The sequence below is a fragment of the Pavona decussata genome, unplaced genomic scaffold, assembly GCF_977016875.1.
Source record: "Pavona decussata unplaced genomic scaffold, jaPavDecu1.1 SCAFFOLD_208, whole genome shotgun sequence".
NCBI classification, from domain to species: domain Eukaryota; kingdom Metazoa; phylum Cnidaria; class Anthozoa; order Scleractinia; family Agariciidae; genus Pavona; species Pavona decussata.
Window position 1 is genome coordinate 412,672 of NW_028145613.1, and position 20,271 is coordinate 432,942.

At 38.3% G+C, this 20,271-nt stretch overlaps 1 long non-coding RNA gene across 3 annotated transcripts in view; it reads left to right on the plus strand.

Annotated features, from left to right (window-relative positions):
• The first annotated feature begins 2,451 nt into the window (after window positions 1-2,451).
• Window positions 2,452-20,271, plus strand: part of LOC146460690 (uncharacterized) — a 71,418-nt gene continuing 53,598 nt past the window's right edge. For all 3 annotated transcript variants that reach the window (XR_014857578.1, XR_014857575.1, XR_014857580.1), the window contains exon 1: window positions 2,452-2,501. This is a non-coding gene — a long non-coding RNA (uncharacterized LOC146460690). The remainder of the gene's footprint in view (window positions 2,502-20,271) is intronic.

Genomic DNA, 20,271 nt, shown 5'->3' on the forward strand with positions numbered 1-20,271 from the left:
TGTAAGTTCTTGTTACTTTTACTTTTTTTAAAGTGTTCCTGTATTAATTCGTCTTGTCCCGCCTCAATAAGTTTTATCTATTTGCGGGCAAGCCATTCATTCTGTTGTTTTTCAAATAAATTAGTGGTGTTGGTGGTGGTGCACTCGACTTACGTGACCCTACTTTACTTGCTTGGCCTACTTTCACTGCACGAAAAACGGATTTAATTAACTTTGTAGTAGGAAATTGAGGGCTCTAAATTTGATACAAACTTGCCTTTGATACAAATGTTACGCAATAAACAACTTTGCCTCTGCTCAATTTGTGTCAAGTATGGCTTAAATGTGATATTTGCTTGGAATTTGTAAATATAGATAGGTAAATATAGATATATCTCACATTGAGATAGCGCCGCTTAGCGTCCACCATAGTAATATTGTCACGCTTTTCAAACGAGATCCTAAGTGATTCAGATCATAGGCTACGGGCATTATTGCCGCCTTCACATCAGGCCTGCAAATATTCGCTCTGACGAACACGCAATTTTGACATTCCAAAAATAAACACGAAACGTGCAAGAAGTAGTTTTATTATTGAGTCATGTTTCAATATAAATACTGTATGAATTAATTTTAGATCTTTTAAATAGCTTTTCGAACTAAATTGAACTTAATAGCAATTTATTATATGGCATTATTATATATTTAGGTAATTTTTATTACTTACGTTTTAACGGTACGCAATTCAGCCCTCGGCTGCCATGTATTGTTTTCAATAAAATCTTTTATCTTTATCTTTTATCTTTTATCTTATACGAATACCATACATATTTGCCTCAGGTTTGCTTACTATACCAAAGTTGAATATTTAAGAGCATAATAAATGCCGGCAAGCACTGCACAAATCCCATGTTTGCATTCGGATTGAACATATTAACCACGATGCAAAACTGAACATTTCCTTTAAGTCTATTCACATTTGCTTCAACAGTAAATATGCTAATGTATTTTTTTGCACTGCTAGTCAAATAAGCGACTATGCCTGCATAACACTCACGTTTGCTGTAGGAGCAAACCTAATAATTTGTACTTGCTTTGCTTTCTAAATCAGTAAATTTGCATCATATCTGTGTTTGCTGTTGGAGCAAAGTTGTTAATTTGCACCTGCTTTATTAACATTCAGATAATCATGCCGGTACGACAGTCTTCAGTTTTTGGGTGTTGCAGTGAGACGTACTTCATGTATACAAAAAGCTAGTGTTAGCTAATTCCCAACCTCTGCTATTTTGTTTGTGCCATTAATATTTTTAAAATTGACTCAATAAGTTTTATAATTTGTTCATAAAATGGAATTAAATTATCGTTTCAAGCAATGAATGATGTGATGATGGTGTATGCTTACCCACGGCTAATGGGACAGTAATGGGGTAAGGATTGCAAAAATATGATGCATGGCACTCAATTGATAATATTTCCCATTTCTGTTTTAATCATTTAATGAATTTTTTCAATTTCTGCCATGTTGGTGTATGCCCAAAAAAGAACATTTGGTTACACAAAAATTCAAGTCAACTCTCAGAGGAGAAAACAAAAATTGTTGCTTCTGTTACACCAACATGGCTGCCTTAACATCACCCTTAATCCATCAGTAGTAATTTTGGACGTTTAATTTGATTCATTGTTGGTTTTATATGTCATCTTTTGTCTCAAAGATGAAATTTGTGAGCTATTTATAAATTTGAAGAACCAGTTTCAATCTCTAGAAAGTAGAATGTTTCTGTCTGATTACTATTAAAATCTATTCTCATCACCTCAGGAGTTGAATAAGCATTTACATTACAAAGAAACATTTGATGCTGATCCCTGTAAGGGCATAAAGTGTTAAGGAAAGTGTAAATTTTTCTGCGGTGTATAATTTCTGGGAAATGTTACACTGTTCCCTTGACATCCCTGGATTGCATAATTGAGAAATGGTCATGGAATTGAATGACAAATTCAGTTGATGCCTTGTTTTAATGTCGTTACTGTTATAGTACAGAACTGCAAGCTAGATGTTAATGGTAACTTACTCGTTTGGAAAATGTAAAGAAACGTTGAATATATCCAGAGTTTTCGTTGTCGTTGTGCAAGGATGAAAAGACGAGAGAATCTGGGAAATAGTCATTTCGCACAACATTGTGACGTCCTTTGGCGGGAAGGCAAGCTTATGTTAATGAGCGTTCGCAGTCTTGATGTTACATTCATGTGGCGTAGTTATTCTCGATATTTGAGCCGTCTGGTGGTTGACGGACATCATAAAGTTCCGATACCCGCAAGTCACAGGCACCTTTCAAAGAAATGAGACGCGTCTTCCATCCTTCCATCGTTGAAAGCGCTTTTGGACGCTATTGTTTTGGCGATGGCTGGTGGATCGATCGAGACGGAAAGTTTATCAGCAACTCCTCAATATTCCTGTCCACGGTAATCCTTAGTTTTTGCCGTTCGAAAGAGCGTCCAAAAAAACTTGATTGGGAAACATTTTTGTTAGGAATTGGCGACCTAATCAAAAGTGCACTTTTTTGGCGGGCCTACCCTACCCCCTCAGAGGACGTTCTATGACTCTAATCTTACAGGAGGCGAAAAACCTATCCAAAAGTATGTTTTCTTGCATGCTGACTTTATTTTCAATGTTCTTACTTAACTCTGACGAGGACAAGGTCAAATACCAACCCCTATATTGACGGGGAAGCAAAAGGGCGATTTTGGTAGGTCGCAATTTTCAATCACGAATGTTGCCGTTCTAAAAAGCGTCCAAATAAACTTGATTGGGACACTTTTTTGTTAGAAATTGGCGACCTAACCAAAAGTGCACTTTTTTGGTGCGCCTACCCTACCCCCCTAAGAGGACGTTCTATGACTCTGGAACCAAGGGAGGCACAAACCCTATCCCAAAGTATGTTTTCTTGAATGCTGATTTCATTTTCAATGTTTTTACTTGACTCTGACTAAGGCAAAGTTAAATAATCACCCCTATATGGACGGAGAAGCAAAGTGACCATTTTGGTAGGTCGCCATTCTCAATCACGACTGTTGCCGTTTGATAGCGCGTCCAAAAAAACTTGATTGAAACACATTTTTGTTAGAAATTGGCGACCTAACCAAAAATGCACTTTTTTGGCAGGCCTACCCTACCCCCCTCAGAGGACGTTCTATGATTCTGGTCCAACGGGAGGCACAAAACCTATCCCAAAGTATGTTTTCTTGAGTGCTGATTTTTTTTTTCAATGTTTTTACTTGACTCTGACAAAGGCAAAGTAAAATACTCACCCCTATATTGACGGGGAAGCAAAGTGACGACTGTAGTAGGTCGCCATTTTCAATCACGAATGTTGCCGTTCGAAAGAGCGATCAAACAAACTTGATTGGGACACAGTTTTGTTAGAAATTGGCGACCTAACCAAAAGTGCACTTTTTTGGCAGGCCTACCCTACCCCCCTCAGAAGACGTTCTATGATTCTGGTCCCACGAGAGGCACAAAACCTATCCCAAAGTATGTTTTCTTGCATGCTGACTTTATTTTTAATGTTTTTACTTGACTCTGACGAAGGCAAAGTCAAATACTCACCCCTATATGGACGGGGAAGAAAACTGACGATTTTGGTAGGTCACCATTTTCAATCACGAATTTGCCATTTGAACGATCGTCCAAAAAAACTTGATTGGGACACATTTTTGTTAGAAATTGGCGACCTAACCAAAAGTGCACTTTTTTGGCGGGCCTACCCTACCTCCCTCAGAGGACGTTCTATCACTCTGGAACCAAGGAAGGCACAAAACCTATAGCAAAGTATGTTTTCTTGCATACTGATTTTTTTTTTCAATGTTCTTACTTGACTCTGACGAAGACGAAGTCAAATACTCACCCCTATATGGACGGGGAAGCAAAGTGACGATTTTGGTAGGTCGCCATTTTCAATCACGAATGTTGCAGTTTGAAAAAGCGTCCAAAAAAACTTGATTGGGACACTTTTTTGTTAGAAATTGGCGACCTAACCAAAAGTGCACTTTTTTGGCGCCCCTACCCTACCCCACTAAGAGGACGTTCTATGACTCTGGTCCAACGGGAGGCACAAAACCTATCCCAAGGTATGTTTTCTTGCAAGCTGTTTTAATTTTCAATGTTCTTACTTGACTCTAACGAAGGCAAAATCAAATACTCATCCCTATATGGACGGGGAAACAAAGTGACGATTTTGGTAGGTCGCCATTTTCAATCACGAATGTTGCCGTTCGAAAAAGCGTCCAAAAAAAACTTGTTTGGAACACATTTTTGTTAGAAATTGACGACCTAACCAAAAATGCACTTTTTTGGCGGGCCAAACGTGAGAATTATTGATTCAGAAACGTAAGAATTACAAACCACCAAACGTAGAAAAACTAACCTCCAAACGTAAGAATTACTAACCCCCAAACGAAACAACACTAACCTCTAAACGTAAGAATTACAAACAGCCAAACGTAAGAAAAATAACCCCCAAACGTAAGAATCCTTAACCTCCAAACGTAAGAAAACTAACCCCCAAACGTATGAGTTACTAATCCCTAAACGTAAGAATAACTAAACCCCAAAAGTAACAATCCTTAACTTCCAAACGTAAGAAAACTAACCCTAAAACATTAGAATTACTAACCCCTAACGGTAAGAAATACTAACCCTAAAAGTATAAAAACTAACCACCAAACGTAAAAGTTTCTAACCCCCAAATATAAAAAGACTACCCCTTAAACGTGAGAATTTTTTAAGCCCCAAACGTAAGAAAACTAACCCAACAACTTAAGAATTACTAACCCCAAAGAGTAAGAATCCTTAACCCCCAAACGTAACAAAACTACCCAAAAACGTAAGAATTACTAACCCTTAAACGTAACAAAACTAACCCCCAAACGTAAAAATCCATAACCCCCAAACGTAAGAAAGCTAACCCTTAAACGTAAGAAAATTAACCCCCAAACGTGAGAATCTTTAACCCCAAAACGTAAGAGAACTATCCGAACGTAAGAATTATTAATTCCTAAACGTAAGAAAACTAACCCCCAAATGTAAAAATTCTTAACCCCCAAACGTAACAATTATTAACCGCCAAACGTAAGAATTACTAACCCCCGAACGTAAGAAAACTAACCGCCAAACGTAAGAATTACTAGCCCCCAAACGTAAGAATCCCTAACAACCCAACGTAAAGAAACTAAAAACAAAGGTAAGAATTACTTACCCCCAGACGTAAGAATTATTAGCCCCCAAACGTAAAAAAACTAACCCCCAAACGTAATAATTACTAACCCCCAAATGTAAGAAAACTAACCCCCAAACGTAATAAAACTAACCCCTAAACGTAATTATTACTAACCCCTAGACGTAAAAAAACTAACCGCCAAACGTAAGAATTACTAGCCCAAAAACGTAAGAATTACTAACCCTCAAACGTAAGAAAACTAACCCCCATACGTAAAAAATCCTCAACCCGCGAATGGAAGAAAACTAATCCCCAAAAGTAATAATTACTAACCCCCAGACGTAAGAAAACTAACCCCCAAACGTAAGAATCCTTAAACTCCAAACCGAAAACTAACGGCCAAACGTAAGAGTTACTTGTCCCCAAACGTAAAAAAAGTAACCCCCGAGCGTAAAAAAACTAACCGCCAAACGTAGGAATTGCTACCCCCAAACGTAAGAAAACTAAAACCCAAACGTGAGAATCCTTAACCCCCAAATGTAAAAAAACTAAACCCCAAACGTAAGAAAACTAACCCCCAAACGTATAAATCCTTAACCCGAGAACGTAAGAAAACTAACCCCCAAACGTAAGAATTACTAACCCCCAGACGTAAGAAAACTAAACTTAAAACGTAAGAATCCTTAAACCAAAAACGTTAAAAAACTAACCCCTAAATGTAATAATAACTAACCCCCAGACGTAAGAAAACTAACCCCCAAACGTAAGAAAACTAACCGCCAAACATAAGAATTACTAGCCCCCAAACGTAAGAGAACTAACCCCCAAACGTAAGAATCGTTAACCCCCAAACGTAAGAAATTAAACGCCCAAACGGAACAAATACTAACCCCTAAACGTAAGAAAAAAAAACCCCAAACGTAAGAATCCTTAACCCCCAAACGTAAAAAACTAACCGCCAAAGGTAAGAAGTACTAGCCCTTGAACGTAAGAAAACTAACCCCCAAGCGTAAAAATTACTAACCCCCAAACGTAACAATCCTTACCCCCCAAACGTAAGAAAACTAATCTCCAAACATAAAAATTAATAACCCCCAAAATTAAGAAAACTCACTCCTAAAAGTAAGAATCCTCAACTCCCAAACGGAAGAAAACTAACAGTCAAACGTAGGAATAACTAACCCACAAACGAAAAAACTTTAACTTCCAAACGTAAGAAACCTAACCCCCAAACGTAAGAATCCTTAACCCCCAAACGTAGGAAAACTAATCGCCAAACGTAAAAGTTACTAACCCCCAAACGTAAGTATTACTAACCCCAAAACGTAAGAAGACTAACATCCAAACGTAAGAAATATTATCACGCAAACGTAACAAAACTATCCCCCAAACGTAGGAATACTTAACCCTTAAACGTAAGAAAACTAACCCCCATACGTAAAAAATCCTCAACCCGCAAATAGAAGAAAACTAATCCCCAAAAGTAATAATTACTAACCCCCAGACGTAAGAAAACTAACCCCCAAACGTAAGAATCCTTAAACCCCAAACCGAAAACTAACGGCCAAACGTAAGAGTTACTTGTCCCCGAACGTAAAAAAAGTAACCCCCGAGCGTAAAAAAACTAACCGCCAAACGTAGGAATTGCTACCCCCAAACGTAAGAAAACTAAAACCCAAACGTGAGAATCCTTAACCCCCAAATGTAAAAAAACTAAACCCCAAACGTAAGAAAACTAACCCCTAAACGTTAGAATCCTTAACCCCCAAACGTAAGAAAACTAACCCCCAAACGTATAAATCCTTAACCCGAGAAGGTAAGAAAACTAACCCCCAAACGTAAGAATTACTAACCCCCAGACGTAAGAAAACTAAACTTAAAACGTAAGAATCCTTAAACCAAAAACGTTAGAAAACTAACCCCTAAATGTAATAATAACTAACCCCCAGACGTAAGAAAACTAACCCCCAAACGTAAGAAATTTAACCGCCAAACATAAGAATTACTAGCCCCCAAAAGTAAAAAAAACTAACCCCCAAACGTAAGAATCGTTAACCCCCAAACGTAAGAAATTTAACGCCCAACCGGAACAAATACTAACCCCTAAACGTAAGAAAAAAAACCCCCAAACGTAAGAATCCTTAACCCCCAAACGTAAAAAACTAACCGCCAAAGGTAAGAAGTACTAGCCCTTGAACGTAAGAAAACTAACCCCCAAGCGTAAAAATTACTAACCCCCAAACGTAGCAATCCTTACCCCCCAAACGTAAGAAAACTAATCTCCAAACATAAAAATTAATAACCCCCAAAATTAAGAAAACTAACTCCTAAACGTAAGAATCCTCAACTCCCAAACGGAAGAAAACTAACAGTCAAACGTAGAAATAACTAACCCACAAACGTAAAAACTTTAACTTCCAAACGTAAGAAACCTAACCCCCAAACGTAAGAATCCTTAACCCCCAAACGTAAGAAAACTAATCGCCAAACGTAAAAATTACTAACCCCCAAACGTAAGAAAACTAACCCCAAAACGTAAGAAGACTAACATCCAAACGTAAGAAATATTATCACGCAAACGTAACAAAACTATCCCCCAAACGTAGGAATACTTAACCCTTAAACGTAAGAAAACTAACCCCCAAACGTAAGAATTACTAACCCTTAAACGTAGGAAAACTAACCCCTAAACGTAAGAAAACTAACCTCCAAACGTAAGAATCCTTAGCCACCAAACGGAAAAAAACTAAGCGCTTAACGTAGGAGTTACTAACCTACAAACATAAGAAAAGTAACCCCCAAACGTAAGAATCCTTAAAAACGAAACCTAAGAAAACTAACCCCCAAACGTTAAAATTACTAAACCCCAAAAGAAAGAAAACTACCCCCAAACGTAAGAATTACTAATCCCCAAACTTAAGAAAACTAACATCCAAACGTAAGAAACCTTAAACTCTAAACGTAAGAAAACTAACCCCCAAGCGTAAAAATTACTAACCCCCAAACGTAAAAAATCCTTAGCCGCCAAAACGTAAAAACAGTACCCCCAAACGTAAAAATTACTAACCGCCAAACGTAAAAAATTAACCCCCATACGTAAAATTTCTTAACCCCCAAACGTAACAATTATTAACCCCCAAACGTAACAATTACTAACCCCCGAACGTAAGAAAACTAACCGCCAAACGTAAGAATTACTAGCCCTCCAACGTAAGAATCCTTAACAACCCAACGTAAAGAAACTAACCCCAAAGGTAAGATTTACTAACCCCCAGACGTAAGAATTATTAGCCCCCAAACATAAAAAAGCTAACCCCCAAACGTAATAATTACTAACCCCCGACGTAAGAGAACTAACCTCCAAACGTAAGAATCCATAACCAGAAAACGTAACAAAACTAACCGCGAAACGTGAAAAATACTAGCCCCCAAATGTTAGAAAACTAACCCCCAAACGTAACAAAATTACAAACTTCCTAACGTAAGAAGACTAACCCCAAACGTAAAAATTACTAATCCCCCGACGTAAGAAATCTAACCCCCAAACGTAGGAATCTTTAACCCCCAAACGTAAAAAAAATAACCGTAAAACGTAAGAATTACTAGCCCTGGAATGGAAGAAAACTAACCCCCAAACATAACATAAAAATAACCCATAAACGTAAGAATTACTAACCTCGAAACGTAAGAATAGTAAACCCTAAACATAAGAATCCTTAACCCCCCAACGTAAAAAAACTAGCCCCTAAACGTATTACTAACCCCCAGACGTAAGAAAACTAACCTCCAAACGAAAAAATTACAGGCCCCCAAACGTAAGAAAACTAATCCCCAAACGTAAGACTTACTAGCCCCCAAACGTAAGAAAACTAACCCCCAAACGTGAGAATACTTAACCCCCAAACGTAAGAATTACTAGCCCCCAAATGTAAGAAAACTAACCCCCAAACGTAAGAATCCTTAACCCGCAAACACAAGAAAACTAACCCCCAAACGTAATAATTACTAACATCCAGACGTAAGAAAACTAACCCCGAAACGTAAAACTCCTAAACCCCCGTATGTAAGAAAACTAGCCCCCAAACGTAAGAACCCTTAACTCCCGAACGTAATAAAACTAACCCCCAAACGTAATAATTACTAACCCCTAGACGTAAGAAAACTAAGAGCCAAACGTAAGAATTACTAGCCCCCAAACGTTAGAATTACTAACCCCCAAAAGGAAAAAAACTAACACCCAGACGTAAAAAAATCATTAACCCCCAAACGGAAGAAAACAAACCCCCAAAAGTAATAATTACCAACCCCCAGACGTAAGAAAACAAACCCCCAAACGTAAGAATCCTTAACCTCCAAACGTAAGAAAACTAACCACCAAACATAGGAATTACTAGCCGCCAAACGTAAGAAAACTAAAACCCAAATGAAGAATTCTTAACCCCCAAATGTAAGAAAACTAACCCCAAACATAAGAATTAGAAACCCCCAAAAGGAAGAAAACTAACCCATAAACGGAAAATTCCTTAACCCCCAAACGTAAAAAAACTAACCGCCAAACGTAAGAATTACTAGCCCTTGAACGTAAGAAAACTAACCCCCAAACGTAAAAAAACTAACCCCAAAACGTAAGAATAACTAACCCAAAACGTAAGAAAACTGACCCCCAAACGTAAGAATTCTTAACCGACAAACATAAGAAAACTAACCCCCAAACGTAGGAATCCTTAACCCCCAAACGTAAGAAAAGTAACCGCCAAATGTAAGAAAACTACCCGCCAAACGTAAGAATTACTAGCCCCCAAACTTAAGAATCCTTCACCCACAAACGTAAGAAAACTAACCCCGAAAAGTAACGAATACTAACCCCCAAAAGTAAGAAAACAAGCTTCCGAACGTAATAATTACTAACCCCAAGACGTAAAAAACAACTATACCCAAAACGTAAAAATTCTTAACCCCCAAACGTAAGAAAACTAACCTCCAAACGTAAGAATTACTAGCCCCCAAACGTAAGAAAACTAACCCCCAAACGTAAGAATCCTTAACCCGCAAACGTAAGAAAACTAACCCTCAAACGTAAAAATTACTAACACCCAAACGGGAGAAAACTAACCCCAAAACGTAAGAATCCTTAACCCCTAAATGTAAGAAAACTAACCCCCACACGTAATAAAACTAACCCCTAAACGTAATAATTACTAACCCCTAGACGTAAGAAAACTAACCGCCAAACGTAAGAATTACTAGCCCCCAAACGTAAGAAAACAAACCCCCAAACGTGAGAATCCTTAACCCCCAAACGTAATAATTACTAAAACCCAGACGTAAGAAAACTAACCCCAAAACGTAAGACTCCTTAACCCCCATATGTAAGATAACTAGCCCCCGAACGTAAGAATCCTTAACTCCCGAATGTAATAAAATTAACCCCAAACGTAATAATTACTAACCCCTAGACGTAAGAAAACTAACAGCCAAACGTAAGAATTACTAGCCCCCAAACGTTAGAATTACTAACCCCCAAACGTAAGAAAACTAACCCCCAAACGAAAAAAAATCATTAACCCCCAAACGGAAGAAAACTAACCCCCAAAAGTAATAATTACTAAACCCCAGACGTAAGAAAAAAAACCCCCAAACGTAAGAACACTAACCGCCAAACGTAAGAATTACTAGCCCCCAAACGTAAAAAAACTAAGCCCCAAACGTAAGAAAACTAACCGCCAAACATAGGAATTACTAGCCCCCAAACGTAAAAAAACTTAAACCCAAATGAAGAATTCTTAACCCCCAAATAACCCCAAACGTAAGAATTAGAAACCCCTAAGAGTAAGAAAACTAACCTATAAACGGAAGAATCCTTAAACCCCAAACGTAAAAAAACTAACCGCCAAACGTAAGAATTACTAGCCCTTGAACGTAAGAAAACTAACCCCCAAACGTAAAAAACTAACCGCCAAACGTAAGAAGTACTAGCCCTTGAACGTAAGAAAACTAACCCGCAAACGTAAAAAAACTAACCGCGAAACGTAAGAATTACTAGCCCTTGAACGTAAGAAAACTGACCCCCAAACGTAAGAATCCTTAACCCGCAAACGTAAGAAAACTAACCCTCAAACGTAATAATTACTAACACCCAGACGGGAGAAAACTTACCCCAAAACGTGAGAATCCTTAACCCCCAAACGTAAGAAAACTAACCCTCAAACGTAAGAATTACTAGCCCCCAAATGTAAGAAAACTAACCCCCAAACGTAATAATCCTTAACCCGCAAACGTAAGAAAACTAACCCCCCAATGTAATAATAGCTAATACCTAGACGTAAGAAAACTAACCCCGAAAGGTAAGACTCCTTAACCCCCATATGTAAGAAAACTAGCCCCTAAACCTAATAATCCTTAACTCCCGAACGTAATAAAACTAACCCCCAAACGTAATAATTACTAACCCCTAGACGTAAGAAAACTAACCGCCAAATGTAAGAATTACTAGCCCCAAAACGTTAGAATTACTAACCCCCAAACGTAAGAAATTAACCCCCAAAAGGAAGAAAAACACACCCCCAAAAGTAATAATTACTAACCCCCAGACGTAAGAAAACAAACCCCCAAACGTAGGAATCCTTAACCCCCAAACGTAAGAACACTAACCGCCAAACGTAAGAATTACTAACCCCCGAACGTAAGAAAACTAACCCCCAAACGTAATAATTACTAACCCTCAGACGTAAGAAAACTAACTCTCAAACGTATGAATACTACCCGCCAAACGTAAGAATTACTAGCCCCCAATCGTAAGAAAACTAACCACCAAACGTAAGAATCCTTAACCCACAAACGTAAGAAAACTAACCCCCAAACGTAAGAATTACTAGCCCCCAAATGTAAGAAAACTAACCCCCAAACGTAAGAATCCTTAACCTGCAAACATAAGAAAACTAACCGCCAAACGTAATAATTACTAACACCCAGACGTAAGAAAACTAACCCCAAAACGTAAGACTCCTTAACCCCCATATGTAAGATGACCAGCCCCCAAACGTAAGAATCCTTAACTCCCGAACGTAATAAAACTAACCTTCAAACGTAATAATTACTAACCCATAGACGTAAGAAAACTAACAGCCAAACGTAAGAATTACTAGTCCCCAAACGTTAGAATTACTAACCCCCAAACGTAAGAAAACTAACCCCCAAACGTAAAAATCCTTAACCCCCAAACGTAAGAACACTAACCGCCAAACGTAAGAATTACTAGCCCCCAAACGTAAAAAAACTAAGCCCCAAATGAAACAATCCTTAACCCCAAACGTAAGAAAACTAACCGCCAAACATAGGAATTACTAGCCCCCAAACGTAAGAAAACTAAAACCCAAATGAAGAATTCTTAACCCCCAAATATAAGAAAACTAACCCCAAACGTAAGAATTAGAAACCCGCAAAAGTAAGAAAACTAACCCATAAACGGAAGAATCCTTAACCCCCAAACGTAAAAAAACTAACCGCCAAACGTAAGAATTACTAGCCCTTGAACGTAAGAAAACTAACCCCCAAACGTAAGAAATTAACCTCCAAAAGGAAGAAAACAAACCCCTAAAAGTAATAATTACTAACCCCCAGACGTAAGAAAACAAACCCCCAAACGTAGGAATCCTTAACCCCCAAACGTAAGAACACTAACCCCCAAACGTAATAATTACTAACCCTCAGACGTAAGAAAACCAAATCCAAAACGTATGAATACTACCCGCCAAACGTAAGAATTACTAGCCCCCAATCGTAAGAAAACTAACCACCAAACGTAAGAATCCTTAACCCACAAACGTAAGAAAACTAACCGCCAAACGTAAGAATAACTAGCCCCCAAACGTAAAAAACTAACCCGCAAACGTAAGAAAACTAGCCTCCAAACGTAATAATTACTAACCCCTAGGGGAAAAAAAACTAACCCCCAAACGTAAGAAAACTAACCCCAAACCGTAATAATTACTAACCTCCAGACGTAACAAAACTAACCCCCAAACGTAAGAAAACTAACTGACAAACGTAAGAATTACTAGCCCCCAAACGTAAGAAAACTAACCCCCAAACGTAAGAATTCTTAACCCCCGAACGTAAAAGAACTAACCCCCAAACGTAATAATTACTAACCTATAGACTTAAAAAAATTTAACCATTAAACGTAAGAATCCTTAAGGCCCAAACGTAAAAAAAACTTACCGCCAAACGTAAGGATAACTAGCCCCTAAACGTAAGAATCCTTAACCCCGAAACGAAAGAAAACTAACTCCCAAACGTAATAATTGCAAAACCTCAGATTTAAGAAAACTAACCCCCAAACGTAAGAATCCTTAACCCCAAAACGTAAGAAAACTAACCACCAAATGTAAAGAATTACTAGCCCCCAAACGTAGGAAAACTAACCCCCAAACGTAATAATTACTAACCCCCAGACGTAAGAAAACTAAAGGTTAAACTTAAGAATACTAGCCTCCAAACGTAAGAAAACTAACCTGCAAACGTAAAAATTACGACATCCCAAACGTAAGAAAACTAAAACCCAAACGTAAGAGTCCTTAACCGCCAAATGAAAGAAAAATGAGCCCCAAACGTAAGAATCCTTAACTCCCAAACGTAAGAAAACTAACCGCCAAACGTAAGAATTACTAGCCCCCAAACATAAGAATCCTTAACAACCAAACGTAAGGAAACTAACACCAAAGGTAAGAATCACTAACCCTCAAACTTAAGAATTAATAGCCCCCAAAACGTAAGAAAACTAACCCCCAAACGTAAGAATTACCAACCCCCAAACGTAAAAAAAAACCCTTAACGTAATAATTACTAACCCTCAGACGTAAGAAAACTGACCCCCAAACGTAAGAAAACTAACCCCTGAACGTAAGAATTACTAGCCCCCAAACGTAAGAAAACTAACCCCAAACGTAAGAATCCTTAACCCCGAAACGAAAGAAAACTAACTCCCAAACGTAATAATTGCAAAACCCCAGATTTAAGAAAACTAACCCCCAAAGGTAAGAATCCTTAACCCCAAAACGTGAGAAAACTAACCACCAAATGTAAAGAATTACTAGCCCCCAAACGTAGGAAAACTAACCCCCAAACGTAAGAATTCTTTTAACCAACAAACGTAAGAAAACGAACCGCCAAACGTAAGAATTACTAACCCCTAAACGTAAGAAAACTAACCCCCGAACGTAAGAATCCTTAACCCCCAAACATAAGAAAACTAACTGCCAAACGTAAGAATTACTAGCCCCCAAACGTAAGAAAACTAACCTCAAAATGTAAATATCCTTAGCCCCAAAACCTAAGAAAAATAACATCCAAACGTAAGAAAACTAACCCCCAAACGCGCGAATCCTTAACCCCCAAGCGTAAGAAAACTAACCCCCAAACGTAAGAATTACTGACCCCCAAACGTAAGATAACTAACCGCCAAACGTATGAATTACTAGCCCCCAAACGTAAGAAAACTAGCCCCCAAACGTAAGAATCCTTAACCCACAATCGTAAGAAAACTAACCCCCAAACGTAAGAATTACTAATCCCCAAACATAAGAAAACTAACCACTAAACGTAAGGAAACTAACCCCCAAACGTAAGAATCCTTAACTCCCGAACGTAAAAAAACTAACCCCAAAACGTAAGAAAACTAACCCCCAAACGTAACAAAAAATAACCCCCAAACGTAAGAAAACTAACCCCTAAACATAGGAATCCTTAACCCCCATATGTAAGTAAACTAACCCCCAAACGTAACAATGTTTAACCCCCAAACTTAAGAAAAGTAACCTCCAAACGTAAGAATTACTAGCCCCCAAACGTAAGAAAACTAACCCCAAACGTAAGAATCCTTAACCCCGAAACGAAAGAAAACTAACTCCCAAACGTAATAATTGCAAAACCCCAGATTTAAGAAAACTAACCCCCAAAGGTAAGAATCCTTAACCCCAAAACGTGAGAAAACTAACCACCAAATGTAAAGAATTACTAGCCCCCAAACGTAGGAAAACTAACCCCCAAACGTAAGAATTCTTTTAACCAACAAACGTAAGAAAACGAACCGCCAAACGTAAGAATTACTAACCCCTAAACGTAAGAAAACTAACCCCCGAACGTAAGAATCCTTAACCCCCAAACATAAGAAAACTAACTGCCAAACGTAAGAATTACTAGCCCCCAAACGTAAGAAAACTAACCTCAAAATGTAAATATCCTTAGCCCCAAAACCTAAGAAAAATAACATCCAAACGTAAGAAAACTAACCCCCAAACGCGCGAATCCTTAACCCCCAAGCGTAAGAAAACTAACCCCCAAACGTAAGAATTACTGACCCCCAAACGTAAGATAACTAACCGCCAAACGTATGAATTACTAGCCCCCAAACGTAAGAAAACTAGCCCCCAAACGTAAGAATCCTTAACCCACAATCGTAAGAAAACTAACCCCCAAACGTAAGAATTACTAATCCCCAAACATAAGAAAACTAACCACTAAACGTAAGGAAACTAACCCCCAAACGTAAGAATCCTTAACTCCCGAACGTAAAAAAACTAACCCCAAAACGTAAGAAAACTAACCCCCAAACGTAACAAAAAATAACCCCCAAACGTAAGAAAACTAACCCCTAAACATAGGAATCCTTAACCCCCATATGTAAGTAAACTAACCCCCAAACGTAACAATGTTTAACCCCCAAACTTAAGAAAAGTAACCTCCAAACGTAAGAATTACTAACCCCCAAACGTAAGAATTACTAACCCCCAAACGTAAGAAAACTAACCCTCAAACGTAAGAATCCTTGACCCCCAAACTTAAGAAAACTAGCCCCCAAACGTAAGAATTACTAACCCCTAAACGTAAGAACTCTAACCCCAAAACGAAAAAATCCTTAACCCACCAACGTAAGGAAATTAACCTCTAAACGTAAAAATTACTAACCCCCAAACGTAAGAAAACTAACCCTCAAACGTAAGAATCCTTAACCCCCAAAAGTAACAATACTAACCCCCAAACGTACAAATTACTAGCACTCCCAAACTAACCCCCAAACGTAAGAAAACTAACCCTAAAAAGGAAGAATCCTTAACCCCCAAACATAAGAAAACTAACCCCCAAACGTAAGAATTACTAATCCCTAAACGTAAGAGAACTAACCCGCAAACGTAAGAATTCTTAACCATTAAACACAAGAAAACTAACCCCCAAACGAAAAAATAACTAACCCCAAAACGTAAGAATCCTTAACCCCCAACCGTAATAATTACTAATCCCCAAACGAAAGAAAACTAACCGCCAAACGTAAAATTTTTTTTAACCCCCAAACTTAAGAAAGCTAACCCCCAAACGTAAGAATTACTAACCCCAAAACGTAAGAACACTAACCCCAAAACGTAAGAATCCTTAACCCCGAAAGGTAAGAAAATTAACCTCTAAACGTAAGAACTACTAACCCCCAAACGTAAGAAAACTAACCCTCAAACGTAAGAATCCTTAATCCCCAAACGTAACCAAAAGTAACCCCCAAACGTAAGAATTACTAGCACTCTAACGTAACAAAACTAACCCCGAAACGGAAGAATCCTTAACCCCCAAACATAAGAAAACTAACCCGCGAACGTAAGAATCCTTAACCCCTAAACACAAGAAAACTAACCCCCAAACGAAAAAATTACTAACCCCACACCGTGAGAATCCTTAACGATCGACCGTAATAATTATTAACCCCCAAAAGTAAGAAAACTAACCCTTTAAACTTAACACCCCTTAACCCCCAAACGTAAAAAATCTAACCGCCAAATGTAAAGATTTTTTAACCCCCAAAAGTACAAATCCTTAACCCCCAAACTTAAGAAAGCTAACCCCCAAACGTAAGAGTTACTAACCCCCAAGCGTAAGAAAACTAACCTCCAAACGTAAATATCCCTAACCCCAAAACGTAAGAAAAATAACCCTTAAACGTAAGAATTACTAACCCCTAAACGCACGAATCTTTAACCCCTAAACGTAAGAAAACTAGTCCCCAAACGTAATATTTACTAACCCCTAAACGTAAGAAAACTAACTCCCAAACGTAAGAATCTTTAACCCCCAAACGTAAGAAAACTAACCTCTTAACGTAAGAATTACAAACCCTCAAACGTAAGAAAACTAACCGGCAACCGTAAGAATCCTTAACCTCCAAACACAAGAAAACTAACCCCCAAACGTAAAAAATCTAACCGCCAAACGTAAAGATTTTTTAACCCCCAAAAGTACAAATCCTTAACCCCCAAACTTAAGAAAGCTAACCCCCAAACGTAAGAGTTACTAACCCCCAAGCGTAAGAAAACTAACCTCCAAACGTAAATATCCCTAACCCCAAAACGTAAGAAAAATAACCCTTAAACTAACCTAACTAACTAACCCCCAAACGTAAGAATCCTTAACCCCCATACTTAAGAAAACTAACCCCCAAAACGTAAGAATTACTAACTCCAAACGAAAGAATCCATAACTCCCACCTTAAGAAAACTAACCCTGAAACGTAAGAATTACTAACCCCCAAACGTAAGGAAACTAACCAGAAAAACGTCAGAATCCTTAACCCCCGAAGGTAAGAAAACTAACCCCCAAACGTAAGAAAACTAACCTCCAAACGTAAATATCCCTAACCCCGAAACGTAAGAAAAATAACCCTTTAACGTAAGAATTACTAACCCCTAAACGCACGAATCCTTAACCCCTAAACGTAAGAAAACTAACCCCCAAACGTAATAATTACTAACCCCTAAACGTAAGAAAACTAACCCCTAATAGTAATTAGCAGTTAGTGTTAATGACACAGATCTTGAAAGGGTATACAAATTTAAATATCTGGACGTGTTTATGGATCCTTGCCTAAATTGGAACGAACACATTGATCATATCGGAAATAAAATCTCGCCCCGCCTTGGAATGCTTCGTAGAGCCCGGAAAGTCATCCCAAAAGAAGCTTGCATTACTCCGTTTAATGCTATGGTTCTACCGTTATTCGATTACTCTTGCGTTGTGTGGGATGGTTGCGGTCAGGGAAACAAGATCCAAACTTGACCGTCTTCTCAAGCGAGCTGCGGGAATAATTGCGGGTCGCAAGGCTACTGATACCGATATACAGCAAACATTGAAGTGGCCATCCCTTCAATGCCGCAGAGAATACCAAAAGTGCATACAGGTCTATAAGTGTATCAATGGCTTGGCTCCAGCTTATCTGCTAGATGACTTCCACTCCTCGGAGCAGATCCATAACTACAACACTAGGAACAAAGACTTTATTCGCCTGCCTCTTGCCAAGACTACTAAATTTCAAACATCTTTTAAGTACAATGCCGCCAAAACCTGGACACTCTTCCTCGTAACTTACGTCATGATCTGTCTCTCAATAGTTTTAAACTGAGAGTCAAGAAACATCTAAATCACCTCAGTTAATTTCTCACCTTCATGAACTCTTTGAATGACTTTTGCTTTCATTCCTATATTTGATTATTTATTCTTCTCATTTTATACAGATCTCCATTTAAACCAGCTACGCTGAATTGGAATTTCTGTTTAAATAATGTTTATAAATATAAATAAATAAATGGTAATAATTACTAACCCCCAAACGTAAGAAACCTAACCCCCAAACGGAAGAAAACTAACCCCCAAACGTAAGAATTACTAGCACTCTAACGTAACAAAACTAAGCCCGAAACGTAAGAATCCTTAACCCTTAAACGTAAGAAAACTAACCCCCAAACGTAATAACTAGCTCTCAAAGGTAAGAAAACTAACCCCTAAACGTAATAATCGTTAACCCCAAACGGAAGAAAACTAACCGCCAAACGTATGAATTACTAGCCCCCAAACGTAAGAAAACTAACCCAAAAACGTAAGAATCCTTAACCCCAAACCGTAATAATTATTAACCCCCAAAAGTAAGAAAACTAACCCCAAGACGTAAGATCCCTTAACCCCCAAACGTAAGAAAACTAACTGCCAAACGTAAGAATTTTTAGCTCCTAAACGTAATAAAACTAATCCCCAAACGTAAAAATAATCAACCCCCAAACGTAAGAAAACTAACCGCCAAACGTAAGAAGTTTTTAACCCCCAAACGTAAAAAACTAACCCCCAAACGTAAAAATTAGTAACCCCCAAACGTAAGAATCCTTAACCCCCAAACGTAAGAAAACTAACCCCCAAACGTAAGAATCACTAACCTCCAAACGTAACGAAACAAACCCCAAAACGTAAGAATCCTTAACCCCCAAACGTAATAAACTAACTGCCAAACATGAGAATTTTTTTAACCTCAAAACGTACGAATCCTTAACCCCCAAACGTAAGAAAACTAAACCCCCAAACTTAAGAATCCTTAACACCCAAACGTAACAAAACTAGCTCCAAACGTAAGAATCCTTAACCCCCAAACGTAAGATAACTAACCCCGAAACGTAAGAATCCCTAACCCCCAAACGTAAGAAAACTAACCTCCAAAAGTAAGAATTACTAACCCCCAAACATGAGAAAACTAACCCCTAAACGTAATAATCCTTAACCCCAAAACGTAAGAACACTAACCGCCAAACGTAAGAATTACTAGCCCCCAAACGTAAGAAAACTAACCCGCAAACGAAGCAATCCTTAACCCCAAGCGTAAGAAAACAAACCCCCAAACGTATTAATTACTAACCCCAAAACGTAAGAGAACTAACCCCCAAAAGTAACAATAATTAACCTTCAAATGAAAGAAAACTAACCCCCAAACGTAAGAATTACTAGCACTGTAACGAAAAAAAACTAATGCCCAAAATGTAAGAATCCTTAACCCCCATACGTAAGAAAACTAATTCCCAAACGTAAAAATTACTAACCCCCAAACGTAAAAAAAATAACCCCCAAACGTAAAAAAACTAGCCCCAAACGTAATAATTACAAACCCCCAGACGTAAGAAAACTATCCCCCAAACATAAGAATCGTTTACCACCAAACGTGAGAAAACTAACCGCCAAACGTAAGAATTACTAACCCTCAAAGGTAAGAAAACTTACCCCC